We start from the raw sequence: 10,148 nt of genomic DNA, 5'->3' as shown, positions 1-10,148 counted from the left end.
ACTGAATACCTCAACAGCCACTAACTCCTTGACACCACTCAGTCTAGTTTCAGATCTAACGACAGCACAGAAATTGCCCTCCTCGCTTGATGAAGACACAGCGGCCCTCATCGTCCTTGAACTCTCAGTACCATTTAACATAGTCTCCTACCCATCCTCACCCAATGCCTATATGACATTGGAATCCAAGGACATGTGCTCCGATTAATCTGCTACTTCCTGATTGGAAGGACCCAGCCAGTCAGCCTGGCATCTTGCACCTTGGGCACCTGTGACCTCATCTGCGGAGTTTTGCTAGGATCCTCCTTGAGCCCGACCCTCTTTAACGCATACATGATCCCTTGCCGTGGGTTCATTTTACGTTCTGTTTGGGCACACATATTTTAGCTTAGACCTGCAGGATATGCCCTTTCACCTACACATGGGTTCTGATTTCATTTATTCAGTTTTATTCATTGTTAGTTAGCCTGCTTTTCAGCTGGGATGTTTTTATTTTCTAACCAGCTGTAACTTTGATTCTGTGAAAGCATTGTTATTATTATTCTGTGCACAATGTTTCACCATGCACTTCTGTCCAAGACTGACAAGAATAAATACATGATAATCCAGCTAGCAATTGTCGGTACAAGAGTATGTGAACAGTCTGACACTTGGGCACATGCCCACGTCAGGCCTTTTCACGTAATAGGAATATGTTTCTTATAAAAACACTATAAAGGCCAAGGGACAAAAGGGAGGTTTTGCTGGCCTGGTTATCAGTCCACGCCACATGCCATTTCATTGCTGACCTCAGACCTGTCTCTACAACTAGCCCAGGAGACTGCAGGCAGACCCCTATCTTTCAGGTAATGGGGGAGGGTGGGGTGCGCCTCTCATGGTCTAAGTATGGACAGATTGGGCTATCCCTGTTATATTCTCGCTTAGGATTTCAGGGTTAGGTAGAATTCATCTATATATGTTATTCCAATATGTTGGGACTGTTTATTTTCTTTTTGCTGGTCACCACCATCCTAATCCTGTTATGTCTCATTTCCCTTATAATTGCAGCTCATATATTTCATTGTAGGTTGCAGTCTTTTCAATAAATGTACTGAAAACCACCCCGCCATTTTTTCTTTGGCCTATGTGTGTATGACACCTTTTGCTAAAGAGGGAAGGGGGTGAGATTTGTCAACCACAACTTCCCCTGAGAAGCCATAGGTGGTCATTCTGACCCTGGCGGTCTTTGACCGCCAGGGCGGAGGACCGCGGGAGCACCGCCGACAGGCCGGCGGTGCTCCAATGGGGATTCCGACCGCGGCGGTAAAGCCGCGGTCGGACCGGCACCACTGGCGGGGTCCCGCCAGTGTACCGCGGCCCCATTGAATCCTCCGCGGCGGCGCAGCTTGCTGCACCGCCGCGGGGATTCCGACCACCCCTACCGCCATCCAGATCCCGGCGGTCGGACCGCCGAGATCCGGATGGCGGTAGGGGGGGTCGCGGGGCCCCTGGGGGCCCCTGCAGTGCCCATGCCACTGCATGAAGGCGACCGCCCGCCAGCCCAGCGGGAAAGTCAGAATTACCGCCGCGGTCTTTCGACCGCGGAACGGTAACCTGACGGCGGGACTTTGACGGTCGGCCTCCGCCGCCCGCCAAGGTCAGAATGAGGGCCATAGTGTCATGCGTCAGGCTGTCACAAATCACCTTTTCTTTCAGGTTTGGGTGAGGTGCTACTAGCTAGTGTAGTGCTTTCCTCTTATTTAGTCTCTAAGCACTAACATAACACAACAGAAATGCACTTCTGAGGTCAAAGAAGACTTTTATTGTTATTTTATTCTTCCCCAACCACAATGTTTATGAATGAATGACGAATTAGTAGCTTTCAAGTCCGCGTTAATCAAACAAAATATATCAGTTTGCAATATACACAGCAGGTTATATTTATAAGATATTGAATGCAAAGCAAAACAAATACTTCACCGTGTAGGAACTATTTACAGCTACATCTTTCTAAGGTCTGCAAGCTGATGACCCCTGTCAGCCGCGAGAAAGAGTGTCATCTACCCACACGGGATGCTGGCAGCTGGCGCCAAGCTCCAGCACGAGGTCCGGCAGATTCGAATCTGACTCTCTGCAGCCTGTTACATTCGTTACAAAGGTGTGCCCCCTCCCCTCAGACCTGGGAAACTGAGCAAGCCTTTTGGAGACTGGCCAGGTCTCCAAGACTACTCCTGTTCCCAAGCTCAAGGGAAGAGAAACGACGCCCATGTACTCTCTCTTATCAGGTCTAGTCTACTGTGAGAGCAAAACATCTTGGTTCTCTGGTGCAAAAACACAGCTTGGAAAAATACAGAACTCCACGTTAAAGGCAATGGGCAGCTAACCTAAATATCAAATTCAATGTCATGTTAAAGGCAATAGGCAGCTAACCTAAATATCAAATGCAATGTCTAGTGTCATGTCAAAGCCAATAAGCATCTAAGCTGAATACAAAATGCAATGTCTTATATCATGTCAAAGCCCATAGGCAGCTGAGCTGAATATAAAATGCAATGTATAATATCATGTCAAAGCCAATAGGCAGTTAAGCTGAATACAAAATGCAATATATAATATCATGTCAAAGCCCATAGGCAGCTGAGCTGAATACAAAATGCAATATATAATATCATGTCAAAGTCAATAGGCAGAATATCTAATAGCATGTCAAAGTCAATAGGCAGCTAAACTGAATACATCATGTCAAAGTCAATAGGAATGCAATGTCAAAGCCAATAGGCGGCTAGACTGGATACAGCATGTCAAAGCCAATAGGCAGAATACAGAATGTAATGGCTAATGCAATGTCAAAGCCCATAGGCGGCTCAACTGAATACAGAAAGTAATGGCTAATGCCATGTCAAAGCCAATAGGCACAATACAGAATGTAATGACTAATGCAATGTCAAAGCCCATAGGCGGCTAAACTGAATACAGAAAGTAATGGCTAATGCCATGTCAAAGCCAATAGGCGGCTCAACTGAACAAAACATACCATGTGCTACTGGTGAACATTGAGCAACTAATATGCGCAGTGGTGAAACACAAAGTCATTGGTCAAAACAAACTTTATCAAATGGCAGGACAGCTAGCCGAAAGTATTGGTCCGACAGCGGCCAAGACAGTGTGGGATTGACTCAGTCACCCACAAATGGTGGTGCTGCCACCCCCAATCAAGCAGTCTCATTCCAATAACGAGAGTCCTACAACACCCTTTAGGTAGCATCATCCACTCACAAGATTAACATCCTTTACTATGCTGACACCACTCAACTGATTCTCTCTCTCATGGATAAGAAGTCCGGTACCCAGATTAAGTTTAGTGCCTGCATGACTAAAATCTCCCACTGGATGAAGACCCACTGCTTAAAGCTAAACACTGACAAGATTGATCTATCTATAGCTGTGGGCTTCTTCATCCCAACGTTGTTGTCTCGCCATCAGCTACATACAAACTATGGATGTGCCTGACCAGCACTGTGCATCTCCCGCAGATCCTTCTTTATTTTCTTTGAGTAGTGCCAGACCCAAATCATTCCTAAATGCACCAATAGCACACCTGGGCCCTCAGTATTTTTCCATGTTGACCTGTTTTGACAACCGTTCACTCCAGCACATTCCTCCTTTCCAATACCATTTAATTTGCACTTTTAGATCATCAAAGTCCAGCTGGCACCCACAGTGTCTCTGAATAGCTTGTCATGTCACCCACTTGACAAAGCAATGTGCACAAATGCAAATTGAAATGAACCCTCTCCTGTGGTCTAGCCACACATCCTAAGGCAACAAGAACAATTACTACAAATACCCCATGTAAATAACCCACTTGGGATGGTTATACCTCCCTGAAGCCATCCAATCCCCACCTGACTTCTGGCCTCAACCTCTTAATCATCCCTTTATCACTTCCCCTTAAGTAGGCTTCTGTATCCACTCCAAAACTAAGAGTGTATCTGAAACTCCTCTGCCAGTAACCCCAACGCTGTTAAATCTTTCCTCAAAACTGCCAGCACCTAGCAACCCAACAATTTTGCTCCATTTTCATGCCTGAAAATTAAAACGCGCACACCCTCACCCTCCTGAAATGTCTGCCACCAAGCAACCAGATAAACTTCCACGACTAGGTATCTCCTCAATATGTGGCCTCTCTGATCCATCTTACCTTTCCTGACTTGCACTTCAAACTCATTGTCAGCACCTGCCCTTTGTCTCTACGCACCCTATCACCAGCGCTTCCCCTTAGGACTTTTGAAATGTGAAAACTGCCAAAGAATAACCAAACCATTGTTACTGAAAACAAAACTACCTTTTCACCAGTGGTGCACACTTTGTCCAAAATTCACATCACGTTCTTCGACAGATCCAACTGTGTTCAGGCGACTACTGCACCATGGACTTCCAAGATGGCCAACAGTATTGACCATGATGACGAAAGCTGCATCACTTCAGTGGCTCAAAAGGATGTCACATGGCCTCAGGACCATATTGACGACATAAAGGCAGGACTAGCATGGATCGAAGGGAGGTGTGTCTTTTCAGCTGTAGCGGTTCATGACAAGTGCAGGAGAGGAGGAGTCGTTGGACGGGGGCTGTCAGGAGCTGAGCGAGGAAGTAGACGGCAAGAACGCAGGAGAAGGAGGAGCAGTGGTGGAGCACGGCCAGTACGGGGATCAGGATGACCAATGTACCAGCACAGCCCCCAATTCCAGCGGTTTCTGAGTGCAGGCGGATGCTGTGGATCCAGACGCCATGATCTTTGAGGGCCGTGGCCTCAGGCAAGTCACCGTTTTCAGTGCATTTTCCATACAGAGATGGTGGGCTGGTCTATGGTCAACACAGGGGGAAGTGCTTGGGTAAAGGAAAGGACTTAGGATTACCAATAGCACAGAGAGAAGAAGAAGAAGAGACAGAGGAGAGCTGTGAACATTATAGACCACAAAAGCAGGGACTGGGAATCCTGCATTTAATAATGATAATAAAGAAGCAAACTCTATTCATGACTGGGAGTGTCTATCCAAGAAGGGGGGAGGTGACCGCACCAACGTAATTTTTCTCTATTCTCCTTGATTCCATTTTCCTCACCCAGCATTCTAGAATCATCTTTCCTGTTTCACCTGCCGGAGGTTTATAGCCTCAAAACAGCTTAACGTAATATGTAATGCTTGACAGCTTCCCAGCAATTAAACTGATGACCCTTTTACAAACACATAATGAAATTATGACATCATCTTTGTGTCTACCAAGTCATTCCCATTCCATGTCCTCCTCTTTGCTCCATATTGCACATATTTCCATGCAAAGGGCTTAGTAAGCATCACTCTCTGCATCCTACATTTCATAGCTCCAAAGGCATAGGTGTTTTCAACTAGCCTGCTTCCTGCACCCGTCCACGGACTCTCCTCCACTCCAAATGAGACTGATGATGGCAGTGTGATTAGCAACCCCATGTAAGTGCCTTGCGCGGAACGTAACATTGTAAGTCAAGTAGCCCAGCCCAATTACCCGCAACAGTTGTAGTACCCTCCTTCAAATCACATGCTGTTTACCTTTTTACAGTATTTACCAACGTCATACTGTCAACGTTCGGGGGCACCATCCTGTTTCTGAAATTGCTTCCCCACATCTCCAGTGCCACTACCAACAGAAAAAAAAACAGGAACATTATACTAAGTCCACTCCTCTGCACAACATTTCTCTTTCCAAAACAAACCAGTCCGCTGCATTCTGCAGTATCTGAGATTTGTATAGACCACCCTGTTTCTCACCCAACACTCTCCAAAGATGTGCAATCAAATCTCTTCCAAAACACTTTCCACACCCGCAGGTCGGCTTTTACTCAGGCAGCCATCCTAATTCTATGGTGTGGCAGATTGTGCCCTGCCAATGCCTAGCCCAATCTCTTGCAAAAAGTGTACCCAGCTTTCTGTACCCAACAGGCAAAATTCAAGTGACCCGAAAAATCTGACTCTCGCACACAGTCCTCGTCTGCAACATCTCGTCTAGCAACTCCAACAAAAACCCCTCACTTGTCCCCTGGCAGACTGGCCTCCATTTTCTCAGAATCAATTCAAGTTACCAAATATGACAGCACCCTCTGGAGCCTAGTTGTTTTCTCTGGTGCCAGGGATACACAAATGTCCTCCATCATCTCCTGGAAGGTAGCCAGCATTTCAGCATACTCAGCTGGATCTGCGGATCCTGTCAACAGGAAATCAACCAAGTAATGATTGACCGAGAGACCATATGAACTCCTGCTTGAAACTTGAAAACCTGCTGCAGAAAGGAACTGAAGTTCTCAAACAATGCACATGAGATAGAGCAAACCATAGGCAAAGTTTTGCTATGACAAACCAACTACCAACTGCACTCTTAGTAATATGTAACCATCTGGATGCATAGGCAGCAGGTTGAAGGCAGGCTTAGGCCCTCATTACAAGTCTGGTGGTCTTAAGACTGCCAGACTCGAAGTGGCAGTTGGACCTTGGACAAGGGTAGCTCCCCCGAAGGGGGCAATGCACTGTTGGGCAGTTTTTTAAAGATTTTTTTTAGGCCCATCTGCCCCCGGGGGAGCAGAATCCACTTAGCACCAGGGTTAGCATCAGGGATCATGTAAGTGTGTGTGCTTTGTGTTGGGGGGTGGCCCCTTGGGAAAGGGTCATTCCCACCAAAAGGCGCAATATCTTTTATGCCATTTCTGCACACCCCCCACCCCTTGGGGGCAGATCAGCCTATTTTTTTTTTAGGCCCCTCTGTACCCAAGGGGGGGACAGAAGCCACCAAGATGTCATGGAATTTTTTTTGTGTCCTTTGTTTTTTTGTGTGTTTGGGGGGCCACCCCCTTTGGCAAGGGCCCTCCCCCCCCCCCAAGGGAGCAATGCACTGTTTGGCAGTTCTGCCATGGTCCGACCACCGACAGCGGCAGGTTGCCCCCAGTCGACAGCCTGGCGGTCTCATCGGTTGTAATCCACCAGGATCGCCCTGCATGCAGCGCCGCTTTAGGGATTACGACTCCCCAATCCTCCAGCCTTTTCGTGGTGGTTGGACTGCCATGGAAAGGCTGGCGGAATGGGGGCGTTGTGGGCCCTTCGCACTGCCCATGCACTTGGACTGGGCTGTACAGGAGCACCAATGGACAGCCCCATCGTGCTTTCCACTGCCCAAATTAAGGGCAGTGAAAATTGCGAAGGGTGCTAATGTACCCACCGCACGCCACATTGCCGCTGGCTCGATTACGAGCCAGCATCAGTGTTAAGGCCCTGTTCACGCTGTTTCCGCCCGCTGGCTCTGCGGTGAACTCGTAATAGGGCTGGCGGTGTTCTGGCTGCTTTGGAGGTCAGGTGGTGGTACAAGTGTGGTGGTACGAGTTTGGCGGGCGGCCTCCGCTGCCCGCCAATCTCATAATGAGGGTCTTAATGTCACTCTTCACCGTGTCACCGGCCTACCTCATGTAGTCATTCACCGAACTACCCTCCAGCCAAGATAAATGTTGGAAAAGGCAAAACACACATTTTAAAATTCTTTTTGGGTACCATGCAAATGGGAGGTATAATCAATCTGTTCAAAAGCCAATCAGCCAATGGTCCTCCCATTCTCTCCACCCTTACCTTCTTCATCAATTTGGCCCACACTACCTCTGGAAATGTTTTTGCTGACTGTAAGTTTGCCCCCCACCTCACCACTTATGAACCTTTGTAACCCAACTTAATACCAACAGAAATAAAACCAGCAGAAATCCTTTCCTCAAAATCTCCACATCCCTCTTTTTGCCATATTACTGTAATCAAAATAGCAAATGCTCCAAATTAATTGGAGTGCGTGCCTTTTCCAACTTGCCAAGGAGCATTCCTCATAGGCCCAACTGGTCCTCCTTTTGGCATATAGTCCTTTCCTACACGGCCTGTACTCTATGTGGAGCACCCTTCGGCACGCTACAGTTTGTAACGGGATGTTTGGAGCTGCATTTAGAGTATTTTTGTTAAAAGGACAGTCCTCCCTATTGCAGAAGTCTCTGTTGTATCCAGAGCACGCATTTGCCACCACAGCATGACTTTTTTACTAGTTGATCTCCCCCAACCCCACCGCCTGCATGGGCTGCCCTTTATACTATTAGCAAGCTGCTTACAATGTAAGCTGTATGCTGACCTGCTGAACGCAATATTATGTAACCTTAAATTGTTGTGTAACTTTCCCTTTTTCCGTTCTGCACCATCTTACAATGAATTCCTCATCTTAGCGTACCCATGCAAACCCCCAAATGTTATTTGGGTCTTCCTTGTTACAGCCAATATTTAAATGGGGCTTTGCATCTGTCCAGGTACTTTAAACAATACACACTGGGATATATTAAAAATGCTGTGGTCCACTTCAGTTGTCACCAGCACTTTCGGCCAGCACACCTGCTCATACCCCTCCTTGGACCCCACTTTGGTACATACTCCTTGGTGCAGCAATTTAAGCATTTCATTAAACTCCACTTTCCAAATTCTCTCCATTGTTTTCGCCGTCAGGTATGCCCGCAAAGGCTTTGTTATATTCATGTACGGTAATTTCTTGTGTTTTAGCTCTTTGCTCTCTATTTTTATCTGTTAATTCGTATGTTTTTGTACCCCAGTCACAGCTTTGTTCTTCCCTTTTTCTTTTTGGCACTTACCTCTTCCTCAGTTCCTATCCCCTTGTCTTCTACATGCTCATCCTTCCTCAGAAAAAGCCCCTTATTCCTCTTCTCCCGGTTGTCTCCCAACCTAATAGAGAATACCACCACTTTCGTTCTATGCCCTGTTCTGGTGTTAGGATCATGGCCAGCTCTGAAGCGATCCATCCATCCAGTCATGACACTAGTCTTTCCTTCCGTATTCTCATCTCTTTTTTCCACCTCCAGCCTGTGAGTCTGAAAGACACCAACCTCCTACACAATATTAACCCCGAGGCCCTTCTGGCTTCCCCACGTCTTCTACACACAACCCACACCCCTCCACCCACAGCTCTTACTCCTTGTCCATCTCCGTTATTTCACATTTTTCCACCTCCCTTGACTCCTCATTAAAGTCTAACTCATTGCTGTCCTTAACCCATCTCCCTATTTCTCCCCGCAGACACTCGTGCTCAACATTTTTTCATGTCTCACTCCCCAATTTCCTAGGTCATCCAACCAGTTTTCTTCTGTGAGCAATGACATCTTCCACAGGGAGGCTCCCACAAGCATGCTCAGCTTGGCCCTGTCAGAGTCACCAGATCCTCGGGGTCTGTGCACGTTCCCAAAACGTCCACCAAGACTGGAAGATCCAAATAGGCCGCCGGGCCAGGAGCTCAGGAAGAAGCTGCTGCTCTGCCCCGGGACCTCTGAATAGTGAGCACTGGGAGTTGGGCTGGCTCTCTTTCATAGAGTCTTGGCTCAGCCCAAAACCATGCCCAGGCATGTTGCAGGGAAAGTCTCTGGAAGGCCCTGGAAAGTGGCCACACCCTAACACACTCTGAAAACCTGCAACAATACATTGCAAAGGAACAGTATTTGTAAGCATATTAAAAATACGTTTTCAGGATTGAACTCTGCAATGCAAAAGGTTAAACCACAACATATCAGCACAATACATAAATTACGTTGTTTTGAGAGTGCTGGTTTTTTGTATTTTTGTCGCCAATAGAGCGCGTACTGCTCTGGTGTTGACAGGCCCCCAAACAGTCCTGCAACTCCTTCATACCAGCCACCCCAGATAGTGCCCTCACTTCTTGCAAGGGTGGGTGAACGACTCTGAGATCTCATGGTTAGCTATCCTGCCTGGAACTCCATGGTCTACCTGCTCTCTGCCTTGTTGTCTTTGACCTCCACCTGGACACTGTTACCTTGCTTCAACATCTGCCCCCCATACTTGCTCTATAATCTTTTCCTGTGGCACCCAAACTCACGTGGCCCCTGAGATGTCACTCTTCATTGCCAGGCTACAGGCGGCCCCCGAGTGGACCCCCAACCTCAAACTGACCTAGGCTGAAAATTCACCAACTTGCCTCTGGTAGCAGGCGTGCACTCACCAGAAGACTACCCCCAGTTCTGAATCTGTGTCTACTTACCCCTCATACCTTGCACTCTCTCTAAACAGACCAATCTCTGCCGTAGCAGAAATTGCCCTGTTCCA

The sequence above is a fragment of the Pleurodeles waltl genome, chromosome 7 (genome assembly GCF_031143425.1).
Source record: "Pleurodeles waltl isolate 20211129_DDA chromosome 7, aPleWal1.hap1.20221129, whole genome shotgun sequence".
Taxonomy (NCBI): domain Eukaryota; kingdom Metazoa; phylum Chordata; class Amphibia; order Caudata; family Salamandridae; genus Pleurodeles; species Pleurodeles waltl.
This window is presented reverse-complemented; position numbering follows the sequence as displayed.